The sequence below is a fragment of the Eptesicus fuscus genome, chromosome 10, assembly GCF_027574615.1.
Source record: "Eptesicus fuscus isolate TK198812 chromosome 10, DD_ASM_mEF_20220401, whole genome shotgun sequence".
NCBI classification, from domain to species: domain Eukaryota; kingdom Metazoa; phylum Chordata; class Mammalia; order Chiroptera; family Vespertilionidae; genus Eptesicus; species Eptesicus fuscus.
Window position 1 is genome coordinate 35,786,737 of NC_072482.1, and position 13,351 is coordinate 35,800,087.

At 41.4% G+C, this 13,351-nt stretch overlaps 1 non-coding gene across 1 annotated transcript; it reads right to left on the reverse strand.

Annotated features, from left to right (window-relative positions):
• Positions 1 to 10,048: 10,048 nt before the first annotated feature.
• LOC114231175 (small nucleolar RNA SNORA33) lies at positions 10,049 to 10,178 on the reverse strand. Its single transcript, XR_003617150.2, has one exon. It is a non-coding gene; the product is annotated as a small nucleolar RNA SNORA33 (small nucleolar RNA).
• Positions 10,179 to 13,351: the final 3,173 nt, after the last annotated feature.

Genomic DNA, 13,351 nt, shown 5'->3' on the forward strand with positions numbered 1-13,351 from the left:
GGCTCTGAGAAGTCAAGTGATTTGCTGGTAAGTTTGGAATCAGAGCTCTCTGCCATCTAAGTCCATGGTCTTTTCACGCCATTAAAAGAAATGCTTGTTGCCCTGGCTGGTGTTAAGTGGTTAGAGCATTGACCCATGCACTGAAGGGTCAAGGGTCCGATTCCCTGTCAGGGGCACGTACTTGGGTTGCAGGTTCAATTCCCAGTCCCAACCAATTGGGTCTCTGGGACACGACAACCTGCAAGCAAGCAAGGACACTGGCAGATGCTGTGCCAGGGCCCAGGTTGGAGACACAGAGGGTCTGATTACGGTGGCATGAAAGCAGGGAGATGACTGGCTTTAGAAATAATGGTGGGAAGCTATCTTAAGGTGACTGAGCAAATTCATGACTGAGAGAATGATGACACCATGGGGAAAATTAGGGAAGTGGGCAGGCAAGCCAGTTTTAAGGGCATGTGACAAAGTGGCTTTATTGCCTTATTGTGTGATCAAAATCCTCGGGGTGTTTTTTTCCTAATAAAGAAAATATATTAGGCCGAAACCAGTTTGGCTCAGTGGATAGAGCGTCGGCCTGCGGACTGAAAGGTCCCAGGTTCGATTCCGGTCAAGGGCATGTACCTTGGTTGCAGGCACATCCCCAGTGGGGGGTGTGCAGGAGGCAGCTGATGGATGTTTCTCTCTCATCAATGTTTCTAACTCTCTATCCCTCTCCCTTCCTCTCTGTAAAAAATCAATAAAATATATTTTTTTTAAAAAGAAAATGCATTGGTAAGTTCCTATTATATTAATAAAATTAAAATAGTATCTCAGATTCAAATACCGATTTTTTTAAGAGAGAGAGGTGTACTGTGTTTTTTTTGTTTGTTGTTTTTTTTTTTTTGAGGGGGGTAGGGTTGCAAACTAAAACACAACTGAAGAGTCACATTTGCACTCTCTGCCACCAGCCGTTATGCAAAGGGAAAATGACAGCATTGTTGTTCCTTGGCTCTCCTGCAAGCTTGTTCTTGGGTGGCTGAGTACACAACCCTGCATGTGATACAGAAAGCATCTGGGAAATGCCTAAACAATTTTCTCCGTCCTCCCCCTGTCTATCTGCTGCCTAAGTGTTGGACTCATCAAGCTGAAAGTACATCAAGTCCCCACTCATTGTTTAAATTAGGAAAATCATTTCAACTCTCACACATAGTCTAGTGTGTGGTGTGTTTTTTTTTAAGTATAAGTATAGTTTTATTTATCAAATGGCTTCTTTTATTTTCTTTTTGTATTTTTTCTTGGTAGCGAGAGCTTTGGAACAAAACCATTAACTGCCCCCATAATAAAAGGTTCTAATCTCTGATGTTGGGAACACATAAGGCCGTGTTTACAGCAGGGAAGTAGTTAGAAAACCAGGTTTTTTCCGATGAAGTCTTGTGCCTTTGCTGCTTTGATTACTACCCATAAGAATGAAGCTGCATGTCTGGTTTTGCGCTTTTTAGCATGGCCTGATGCTCTTTCAGATTTTTACACTGGAGCGAAGGTGGTCTCGGCTGATAAATAATGGGCTTCCACAATATGGCCATTGTGTGGGCTCTGTGGATGGCTCAGCGATATTCCTCCCACCTCTGCCCCACTGCGAGGCCACCGTGTGACTGGAGGTGACCCTGGCAGATCTCAGCCAATGAGTGTGCAGCCCTGCCTACACCAAAGAATCGCTCAGGAGACTGAAAAACATCTGTACTGGTGTCTGAGCACCACCCTTAGACCATTTAAATCTGATCCCGGGGTGGGGCCTGGATAATTCTGATGGCCAATGAGGGTTGACACCAAGTCATCCAAGCCAAGCCCTCTTTTCTATCCATGAAGTCTGTGCTAAGGGGTGCTGGGAATTCCACTGCCACTGGGAAGATTGAGAGGGATCGTCTAGAGCTGAAAGGACTAACACCTTCAGTGCTGGTCCTCAAATCAATGGTCGCAATGGGTGTTTACATTTGGGTTCAGTCTCGCCAGCAGTAGTAAGGAAAATCATTATGAGGAAACCAGCAAACTGAGGGAACAGGGATTATCCAGGGTCATGGAGCTGGTAAGAGGAAGAGCCCTGAGCCTTCAGGACTCTCATTTCTGGGTTACGGCTGGAGGGAATCTGGTTCATTGTTGCCAATGGCTTTAAAGTTAAATCAGACAAAAGCATGGGACAGTTTTACTTGCCAAAGCACACAAGATGCTATTTATTTATTTTCTTACTAATGTTGATGCTAAAACATATATCCAAAAATGAGAAAAAAATTTGCTTTATTTCTTCTGATGAAAATATTGATGATACTTTTTTCTACTGTATTTATACTTAACAGATTCATTGAATACTTTCAAAAAAAGGAATAAAACTGTAAGGTAGGTCTCATCTATTGATGATAGGAATCATCAGAGTGATGGAACTAAAACAAATCTTAGAAATCATGTAACCTGTTAGCTTCCACATTTTTCACTTATAAAGCCTGAGAAGCAGAGCTGTCCGTAGATGCCATGTTTCTATCAGCAGTGCCAGGACGAGAATCCAGATACCCGCTGCATGGTTGGTCTTCTTTCCACTGTTCTGGGTACCCCGTTCCTGGGCCTGTCATTAATTTTGCAAACCGTGTTAGGACTCATTACCTCATTGTCTCAAGAATGAAATTGGACAAAAGCAGTGGAAGGCTGCCACCTTTCACAATATATCTGCATCTTCCATATTTTAAAATTAAAGCAAAACAAAACTGGCCACAAATAGGCAGTGACATATGCAACTACATGTACCTGACCCACTCAGCACTTAACAGTACAGCTGACAGAGCTGCTAATAAAGAGATGAGATGCCTCGGGGCCATTCATTCCTGCTCTGGAGAGAGTAAGATGGGGAGGTAGCTCCGATACTTGCTGCAGGTACGAAAGCGGCACCAGAGCCATGTCCGTGTGTTCTGAGTGCAGCTGAAAGGAAAGACCCAGCACAATGGACTCCCTCTCCCAGAGGCCACCTCTGGGAATCAATGAGAACATTGCCACATCCACTTGCTTACAACTGGCAACCGACTGCATCAGGAGTGCTCTGCTGCTGGCAACAGAGATCAGAAATACAAGGGACTAAAACAGTCATGAAAGTCCAGAGGTAGGTCATCTGTGGCTGATACAGTGGCTTTGTTCCATGGAGTCCTCACGACACTCAGGTTCCCTCCATCTCATTACTCCACAGAGGCAGCCTCTGTTTCAAGGTACCACATGGTCCAAGTTGGTTGCTCCAGCTTAAGACGTGACATAAAAATGTTATCCAGAAGGAAAAAGCAAAGGACAAACAAAAAAGATTGGGGGAGATGGTCACATGGTGATCTTTGTCGTCTTCTGAGGAAGGTTCCCACAAGCTGCTCTTTGATGATTGTGATAATATCCCATTGGCCAGAATTTAATCACATGGGCACATCTAGCTGCAAAGGAGGCATGACAGTGTAGTTTATTCTGGTCACCCATGTGCCCATCTAAACACCAAGGCTCTATGATTCTGAGGAAGGAGAGAAGGGATGATGGAGGATGGCCAGCAGACTCGACCGCTGATAGATAGCATTCCAGTGGTAAATATCCACCTCCGGTGGACATCTGTGCTGGGCACTTGGTAGCTAAAATGCAAGCCAAGCCCTATTCAAGGTGTCAAATAGTAACTGACATTAGACTTAACAAGACTCTAATTGAAACTTTGACTCATGCCATTCAGTCTGGAGTACAGAGGCATCTCCTTTGCACGGCTGTCTTCGGAAATTCCTTAGCTCCTCTTAACTCCTGGCCCTCACACTTCGCATAATTCTGAGATGGCTTTACTTGAAAGAAAAACCATCCAGTGAGCTAGACAGCTTATGGAAACAGCAGGTCCCCAGAGAACAATGGGGCCATGGAACCCTCATCTGATGACATCATTGCAGAGACATGTGTTTTCCCTGGAGAGCCATTTACTCCATTAAAATTTCATTTCATCTTTCCTATCATAGGGGGCATTGAAAGGGTTCCATGACATCTTTTTTATAAACAAACATTATGCTGGAACACAGAGAAAGGCAAAACAAATGCAGTTATAAATAGAAAGAGAATATAGGAAAATTTCCAGGAAAATGTAGACGCTTTATAAATGACTATGACTGAACTTCTCTTGCAAAAAGATGCTTGTGCTTGTCTTAGAGACAACAGGAAAGTCACAGAAGGATAACCATATCCCCTCCAAAATGAAGAAGGCTCCTTCTAGCATCTCAGATTTCCTTGAGTCCCACTTTGAGTTCATTGAGATGCAATCTGAGTATTTTTTTGACATATCACAGAACCTGAACGGCATGTCCCAGTCACACCTAAAACCTCACAATTTTGTTCTGGGTCTAAGATGAACTGGAGCGGAAAGAGACTTATGACAGTGACACAGATTACCTACTCTAAAGTGGGTAGGATGTTTTAAAGGGGCAGGGAAAGAGATTAAATGAATCTGAAAGAGGACACCACTGATACAGTAGGTATCGAGTAAAAGTCAAAAGAAGATTTAACAGAAGGGAATTAAAGGGCAGAAAAGCAGTTTAAACAAAATTGACCGAATGAAAAAGGACATTCATGAAGCATGTATATTGCACTTCACAATATGTCTCAGTGCAATGCCCACAACAATCGCTTGACCCTGGTAGAGTTCATATTGTTTCCTCAGCATCCCAGACAGAAAAATAAAATGCTGATGTTTAAACAGGAGGTTACAAGATTTGCTTCAAGCCGCATGACTAGGAAGTGGCACCACTCGCTCTCAGATCCAGATCTATGGCCACAGGTGGCGGAGGAGTAACTGGCTTCTTGCTCAAGGCCCCTCCCACCTGGTTGTTGGCCATTTGCTGTTCTCTCCCTCAGCATGGCAGTCTGTTCCTCCTGTCTTTTGCTCGTCCCTGGACTTGGACTGTCCATTCTCAGAATGGCTCCCCCACCCAGCTCTTAGCTAGACCTTCGCAAAATGGTCCTGATAAACCTTGATAGAGTGACCCGATCAGATCAGCTTCCTGGGGCCTCTGAATCCTAACATAGTATTGGGGGCGGGGCAGGGAATGACACTGCCAAGAAGGCATCTCAAGTATTGCTAACTAAAACAGTGGATGAATTGTTTGGGGAGGAATGGGTCTTATTCAACATTTTTCTACTCTAGCATCCAAAAAAAGCAAAACCTCTGAGCATCTATCCATTTATTTTTTTTTAACTTAGTAATATCTGACAAGTATAAAACAAAAAATCTAATACAAGTATACTTTGATAGTCATTTTAAAAGCACTAATAAACTGAAAAATGCATATACTGCTGGTAGAGTATAAATTAGTACAATTTCTTTGTAAAAGGTGAGCATTTTATTATAAAGTCAAACCCATACTTACCATACAACCCAGAATCCCACTCCTATATATTTATCCAGGAAAAGTGAAAATATATGTTCATATAAAGACCTGTAGATGAATGTTCATAGTAGCATTATCCATAATAGTCAAAAACTGAAAACAACTATAATGTCCATCAAATGGATAAGTACTTTTAGACTATGCATAGAAGAATAGGAAACTATTTAGACATAATACTACTTAGACATGAATGGGTAAAAACTATTTATATGTGCAGCATGAATGGAATTCAGACTACTAGACTCCATGAAAAAAGATAGACACAAAGGAATATACACTACATATGATTCCATTTATATGACAGTCTAGCACTGGCAAAACTATAGAGACAGAAGTTAGAGCAGTGGTCTCCAGGGGCTAGGGATGGAGTAGGAGATTGACTGCAAAGAGCAAATAGAACTTGAGGGGGGGGGGGGGCGGTGTTGATGGAAATGTCCTATATCGTTATTGTGGTGTGGTTATAGGACTTTATACATTTGCCAAAATTCATCAAACTGTACAGTTTTTTAAAATATATTTTTATTGATTTCAGAAAGGAAGGGTGAGAGAGAGATAGAAACATTAATGATGAGAGAAAAATCATGGATCAGCTGCCTCCTGCATGCCCCCTACTGGGGATCAAGCCTGCAACCCGGACATGTGCCCTTGACCAGAATCGAACTTGGGACCCTCCAGTCCACAGGCTGACGCTCTATCCACTGAACCAAACTGGCTAGAGCCAAACTGTACAATTTTTTAAGTTAATTTCATTAAATATGTGTTACTCCTCAGTAAATTTAACTTTAAAAGTGTATTAAAAAAAATGTGTTTGTGATTTTTTGAATCTCAAGTCTGAAAAAAAATATGTTTAAAAAAGAATTTATGCATCTTTGCTAGGACAGGCACTCTGCTGGGATCTAGGAATACGGAGATGAAGGACATAGTCCCTGACTTCAAGGAGCTTATAGTGCAGCTGAGGAGAGAGGGGCAGACAAAGCCACTGCACTGAGGAATAAGTGCATTGGTGGAGATACGCACTGTGGGCTGGAGCCACTGTGGAGTGTCTAAATCCAGTTTCTGGGAAGGATGAACTCCCAGAGAGACACTTGAGCTAAGCCAAGATACCGGCAGTCTTAGCCAGATAGGAGAGAAGGAAATCCTTACCTAAGGAAGTAAAAGAGAGAGAGAAGGTTTTAATGGATCCGCTCTAGTTTTGAAAATGAATAATATAATGAATAGGAGAAATTTTAGACGATATGAGCCCTGGCCAGGTGGCTCAGTTGGTTGGAGTGTCATCCCCTATACCAAAAGGTTGCAGGTTTGATTCCTAGTCAGGACACATACCTAGCTTGGGGGTTCGATACCTGGTCAGGACCTGTACGAGAGGCAACCAATCGATGTTTCTTTCTCTCTCTTAAAATCAATTTTTAATAAAAGCATATCCTCAGGTGAGGGTTAAAAACAAAATTTGGACACTGCATCAGAAAATGAATGCCATGGCCGAAACCGGTTTGGCTCAGTGGATAGAGAGTCGGCCTGTGGACTGAAAGGTCCCAGGTTCGATTCCGGTCAAAGGGCATGTATCTTGGTTGCTGGCACATCCCCAGTAGCGGGTGTGCAAGAGGCAGCTGATCGATGTTTCTCTCTCATCGATGTTTCTAACTCTCTATCCCTCTCCCTTCCTCTCTGTAAAAAATCAATAAAAATATATTTTAAAAAAAAGAAAATGAATGCCATGGCAGTGAAAAATATTAAAATGTGAGCTGTTCTTTCTAAGCAAGTATAGATGAACTTGATAATTCAGAAAACTGAATTCATAAACAAACAGGACTGTTACATATAAGAACATGCATTCTTTGCTTTAGCATAGTGATTTACCAATTCTTTAGTGACTCAAAAATCAACACAGACTTTAGTGATCTGTTCCATTTCTAATATCTACTTCTTCACTACTTCATGTCCTATCTGTTTACTTCAATTTATTGATTGAATAGCTTGACTTCAATTTTCTTCTTCCTATTTTTTCACCTTTTTAAGAAATATTAAACATGCAAAAATCTGGTTGTCTGTCATACTGTATCATTGTGGAACACACAGATATTATTTAGCATAATGGGTTCCTTCATAGTACAAAAGTCTCTTCCCAAAGAGGCAACAAGAACAGTACAATCTGACCATCTAACAAAAGCATATATGTCGCCTCATAAAGCAGGTGCCTACAAGTTACTCCATAATACTCCTATTTCTATTCCATTGGCCAGAACTTAGTCACATGGCCATACCTAGCTGGAAGGAACGATGAGAAATGCAGTTTTTATTCCAAGCAGTCAAGTGCCAGCTGCTAGAGATGAAAAGAAGGGGTACTGTAGGATAATCAGGAGTCCCTGAATCAAAGATGAGATCCCCTATCCCTCAGAGTACCGGGGCCATAGAGATAAGGCATTTTCTAGTTAAAACATGAACACTAGAATTTACTTGTCAAAATTTTCTTCTGATTTGGAGGCATTTAAAATTTTTTTAATCTGGTATAACCCTGGAGCACCGCAGATTACTTTACAAAGTACTAAAGTCAGTTCCTGGCACAGAGTAAGTACTAGATAAATATTGGCTTTTTGTCATGAAGCCATAAACTTTATAGCGGCAAAAGAGATAGTAATTGAATCTAATCTTCGCCCCCTCTCCCGACCCCTCACTTATAGTCTTGGTAAGCTAGTTAAAAATAAGGAGGTGAATTTGGTACAATAATGCTATACAAAGGCAAATAGCATTTAATAATATGCAGGGTGTCCCCCAAAAATGTATACACACACTGTGATTATAAAAGCAGTGTATATTAAAATACATTTCATTTTCAAAATTGAGCTATCAGCAGTTAAAATGTGTATACATTTTGCGGGGAACAACTTATATTTCTAAAATGGGGGAAATGTCTTTGGTAGAGGTGTGTTTTCTTTTTAAAATATTTTTTTCCATTAAATTTCATCTCTGAGGCCTTCCTTGAAGCTTCTAGGGCAGGTGGCTTGTCAAAGGTGCCTCAGGGGTTCTGCCTCTACTAACTGCAGCTTTTTGTGTGAATTCTTTCCTCATTTGCAAAGGTTAATGTTTGTATTCCTGCACATGACAGTGACAAAACTTTCCAAGCAAAAAGTTCTATTTGTATATATGTTTATTTTCTAATTGTTGATCATTGATTTGTTATAACCAGACACATTTTTTAACAAATTGGCTACATTCTTGGTAACAAAACAAAATTAGTTGCCTTTTCCGGCGCTTATCCCGTAGTCTTTCCCAAATTTGCACAGCAATATGTCAACAAGAATTGGCTTTCCTTTATAAATTCAGGTTTTTGTAGCCAAGAATGTCACTAAAAACTGGGTGAGAAAACGCTTTTAAAGTACAGCTTTCTGTGCACCTTTTGCTATGAACCACATTTCAGGGATTACCATTTGGTTGTATATGTAGTGTTCTATTTTGGTAGACATATCCTGATGGCTAATTTTGCAAGACAGACCTGAGAAAACCTAGATAAGATTGTTGCTCTGTTATTTTATTTTATTAGAAAACATCCTGAGTAATTTCCATAGCATCAAAATGCCCTGGGGGGAAAGAGTAATAACTACATATTTCCATTAATTGCAATGTAATAACAAATAAATACTAGCGAGGACATTTCCATTGGATTTTATTTTTCTAGAAAATTAAATAGAAAGCAGCATTGCAATTTACTTAGGAACAAACTGTTCTGAGAACTGAATTTATAATGAGGCCAAAGACTAATCACCTTAATTATTATACAAAGGAAACAAATTTGCCTCCAAACAACCTTAAAAAGGAGTCAATCCAATAGAACTTGGACCACTTTAAGAAACGAATTTACCTTTTGGCCACTCTCAGCAAAAATAAAACCTTTCAAGTGTTTCCTTATCCACTAACAGGTGTAAAGTGTTAGCAACGTTTCTGACATCTTTGTCTCACAGCTAAGCACAGTCTAAAATCAATAACTCGGATTTTATTCCATCTCTTCTCCTTCCAAAGACCTCATTATCACAGGAAGTAGCTCCAAGGTCTCCTTCCAAGAATAATCCTTCTCTCAGTCTCCTTTCCAAGTCGCTTATTCTTTCCAAGGTTAGATTGGGACCTGTGGGCAAACTGGAAGCCAAATAACTTAATGCCACCTTCAAACCATAATTTGTAAATATCTATTCAGCACACAATGTCGGTGGTATGAAGCTGATGACCTAATAAAAATGCTATGCCCTTCAAAAGAAGTGGCACTGGATAAAACATAGCACTTTAACTTATTTGGAAATGTTTCCTGAGTTGCAATATTTTCATCCCTTCATTTATTAGTGATGAAAAATATGTAACCTACATCACCAGAAATCAAATGCCATACACCTATTGTATGATGTTTGCCAGGGCTTCCATACAAAATACTGCACAACGGATGACTTAAATAACAGAAATTTATTTTCTCACAGTTCTAATGTCTGGAAGCCCAAGAGAATGTTGAAGGTTTGGTTTCTTCTGAGGCCTCTCTCCTTGGCTTGCAGACGTCTGCCTTCCCACTGTGTGTTCACATGGTTGTCTCTCTGTGTGTGCACCTAAGTGGTGTCATTCTCTGTATCCTAATGTCCTCTTCTGTTTTCTTTTGTTTCTTTTCTTATAGCCATTTTCAGGGACCTTCATGACTTCCGTGTCTTTAAGGCTTGTAACATGGCTTTGCTATTGCCAGCTTTCTCTGAATTTCTGCAGAAACACATTCAGGTCAGCAAACTCACTGGCTGGCTTCCAATCTCCTCTTCTTATAAGGACACCAAGTATATTGGATTAGGGCCCACCCTATGGACCCCACTATATTTTAATTAACTCTGTAAGGCCCTATTTCCAAAATTCGGTGACATTCTGAGGTACTGGAGGGGGGATAGGGCTTCAACATATGAACTTGGGGAAGACATAATTCAGCCCATAACCACTGGCCATCCTGGAATGTTAAAGTCAGACAGGGAAGAATCTTATTTCAAGCCCTGACTTTTGGTTACCAAATACTAAAAGTAACAACCTGACATAGCATTTCATACTTCACTTTTGGATTCCAAATCATTTTCTTCTACACAAGAAAATTTGCAGAAACAGAAGGAACAAAAGGTTCATTCACTAATTTACTTCTTCTGGCTAACAGTGTCCTGAGAAGGGGAAAAAAACAGCAAAATAGTCCTTGCTTTTGTTAAGTGCTCATTCTCTCCTGAGCTTCCTTTGGGACTTTTGGAAGGTAACCTCTTGGGAGATACTCTAAAAGCTTTTAAAAAATGTTTTTATCATTCATTCCTTGGAAGCAACATTATGTCATGTGCATCAGTTATGTTTGGGGCTCTAAATAACAGAAAATCTTACTAAGAGGAATTTAAACAGTAAGCACATTTGTTATCTAGCAAGAAGTTCAGTGGCCAGCAGTTCCAAGTCAGTGAGTTCAGCAGCAAAATGAAGATATAACTGGTGGTTTCCCATCTCTCCCCTCTGCAGAGTCAGGAGTTGGTTTCTGTCGTCTCCTGGTTGCAAGGCAGATGCCAAGCATCACACAAGTGCACCCAGAGGCTGGAAGGGAAGCCTTCATCCTCCTGATTCTCTTCTCACCAAGGAGGAAAGCTTTGCCCAGATTGCCCTTATACCTTCTGGTCCTCAAGGGCAGCAGAATATGTCATCCCAAAATGTGGCTGTAGGGTTTCAGGACAAGCCAGCCCAAGATAGGCTGCTTCCATGTATCGATGTTTGAGCTGCATGCACATGAGAAACAACAAATGCAGGGAGAGGCTTTCTCTGAATACATCTTTTCTGTCTAAAGACAGATCCTCCTAAAGGAATTCAATTATCATAAATCTCATCTGGGAGTTTCAGCACCAGGGAAGATTGGCTCTTGTCACAGGAGAAAAGACTAGAAGTCTTTTAGACACCATACCCAGATAAAACTTGTCACAAACTATCATACCTCCCATTTATTCTGCTAAGGGCCTGTTTATCTTTCTTAAAAATCATTTACTCTCCCCAAGAGGCCTACATCTCCCCTCCTTTTTCCCTGTTAGGATAGTATTTTAAGCCTAAATTCTAAGCCACCTCAGGAAGCTAATAATTTTCCCCTGGGTATCTTCCATGTATACATAAGGCAAATTTATTAATAAACTTATTTGTTTTTCCCTGTTATTCTGCCTTTTATTACAGAGATTTCAGACAAGAACTCAGATGGGTAGAGGGAAAGTTATTCTTCCTACCCTACAGTTCCAACTTCCCCTAACCATCCCCGGTAAAGGGAAATGACATTCATTCCCTCGCTTTTCATGCAAATACACAGCAGAGATGAACACAAGCTAGAGAGAAGTACTTTTTTTAAAAATTTCTTTATTGATTAAGGTATCACATATTTGTCCTCATCCCCCCATTCCCATCCCACACCCCTCGCCACGCATGCCCCCACCCCCCTGTTGTCCTTAGAGAAGTGCTTTTTAACTAGTTGCCTCACAAGGGCACCAGCCACTTCAGCAAAAATGGAATTTTTTTTTTGCATTTTCCCAGAATTTTCATGAGAGAACTTGAGTTTACCCGCATCATTCTTTCAATGAATTCTGTAATGTCTTAGTGCCATGTTTCAATTATCTATTCCTACATAAAAAAAAGTACCCCGCCCGGCTGGTGTGGCTCAGGTAGTTGAGCGTCATCCCATATACCAGGAGGTCACGGTTCAATTCCCAGTCAGAGCACATGCCCCAGTTGCAGGCTCGATCCCCAGTAGGGAGTGTGCAGAAAGAAACCAATCAATGTTTCTCTCATGGATGTTTCTATCTCTCTCTCCCTCTCCCTTCCTCTTTCTGAAATCGATAAAAACATAGTTTTTAAAAATTACCCCTGAACATGGCTTAAAATAATAATAGTTATTTCTTTTGCTCGCTTGATCTTGGGCTGCATGAACTCAGCTGAGCAGTTCTCACTTGGAGTGTATGCAGTTGCCGCCAGGCAGTGGCTGGGACGAGGTCATCTTGAAGGCTTCTTCACTCAGATCTGGCACCTGGGCTGGAACCAGTCACACATCTGCAGGCTAGAACAGCTGGGGCTCCTTGGACATGTCTCTCTCTTTCTCTCTAGGAGGTCTCCCCACTGGGTGACCTCAGGTGACTTCTGACATGGCAGCTGAAGCTTCATGAGCGAGTGTCCCACGAGAAACTGCCAGAAGCTACATGGCCTTTTCTAACCTCGCCGTGGAGGTCACACTGCATCACTTCAGCTACATTGGTTCATCAAGGCAGCCACAGACCTCCCAGGTTCAGGGGGAGGGAACACAGACTCCACCTCTTGATAGTCGGAGTGTCAAAGAATTGGGGGATGTATTATTTTTACTTTTAACGTTGAAAGTATTACAGATGTCCCCTTTTGCTCCCCCGTTGATGGTGGATAGATTGTAAAGCACCACATATCCCTTAAAGGTTGGCCTCCTGTCATCCACTCAGCTGGACCACCCTTTATTTACCTCTGAGTCCCAGAGCTTGCTTTCCAATGTTGTCTGAACCTCCAGTCCCCCACCTCCCATCATTCTCCCTGCGGTTAATTCCCACTCTCATTCCACAGACCTCCTTCCCCAAGATTAACCATTTAGAGGGAGTGGTCATGGCCTTTGTGAAAAGGGACTAGGACTTTCCGTTAACTCCTAGTTATTTTGATAAAGCCAAAATCAATGCAGACAAAGACTCTCATAACCAATGTTTCAAACCAATAAACGTATGAACCTTATTTCCTCTCACACATTTGAGTCTCCAAAGGAGAAGGGAAATGCAGATAAACAACTAGCAATGGAGCAGGTTGTCCTACACCAACCTGGCCCAAGGCGACCTGGCTATTAGATGTGTCCAATGGACCAGAGCAGAGAAACAAAAAGTAGGCGGGCCACTGTGGAAGGAATGCCTATCTTGGTAGGCCTT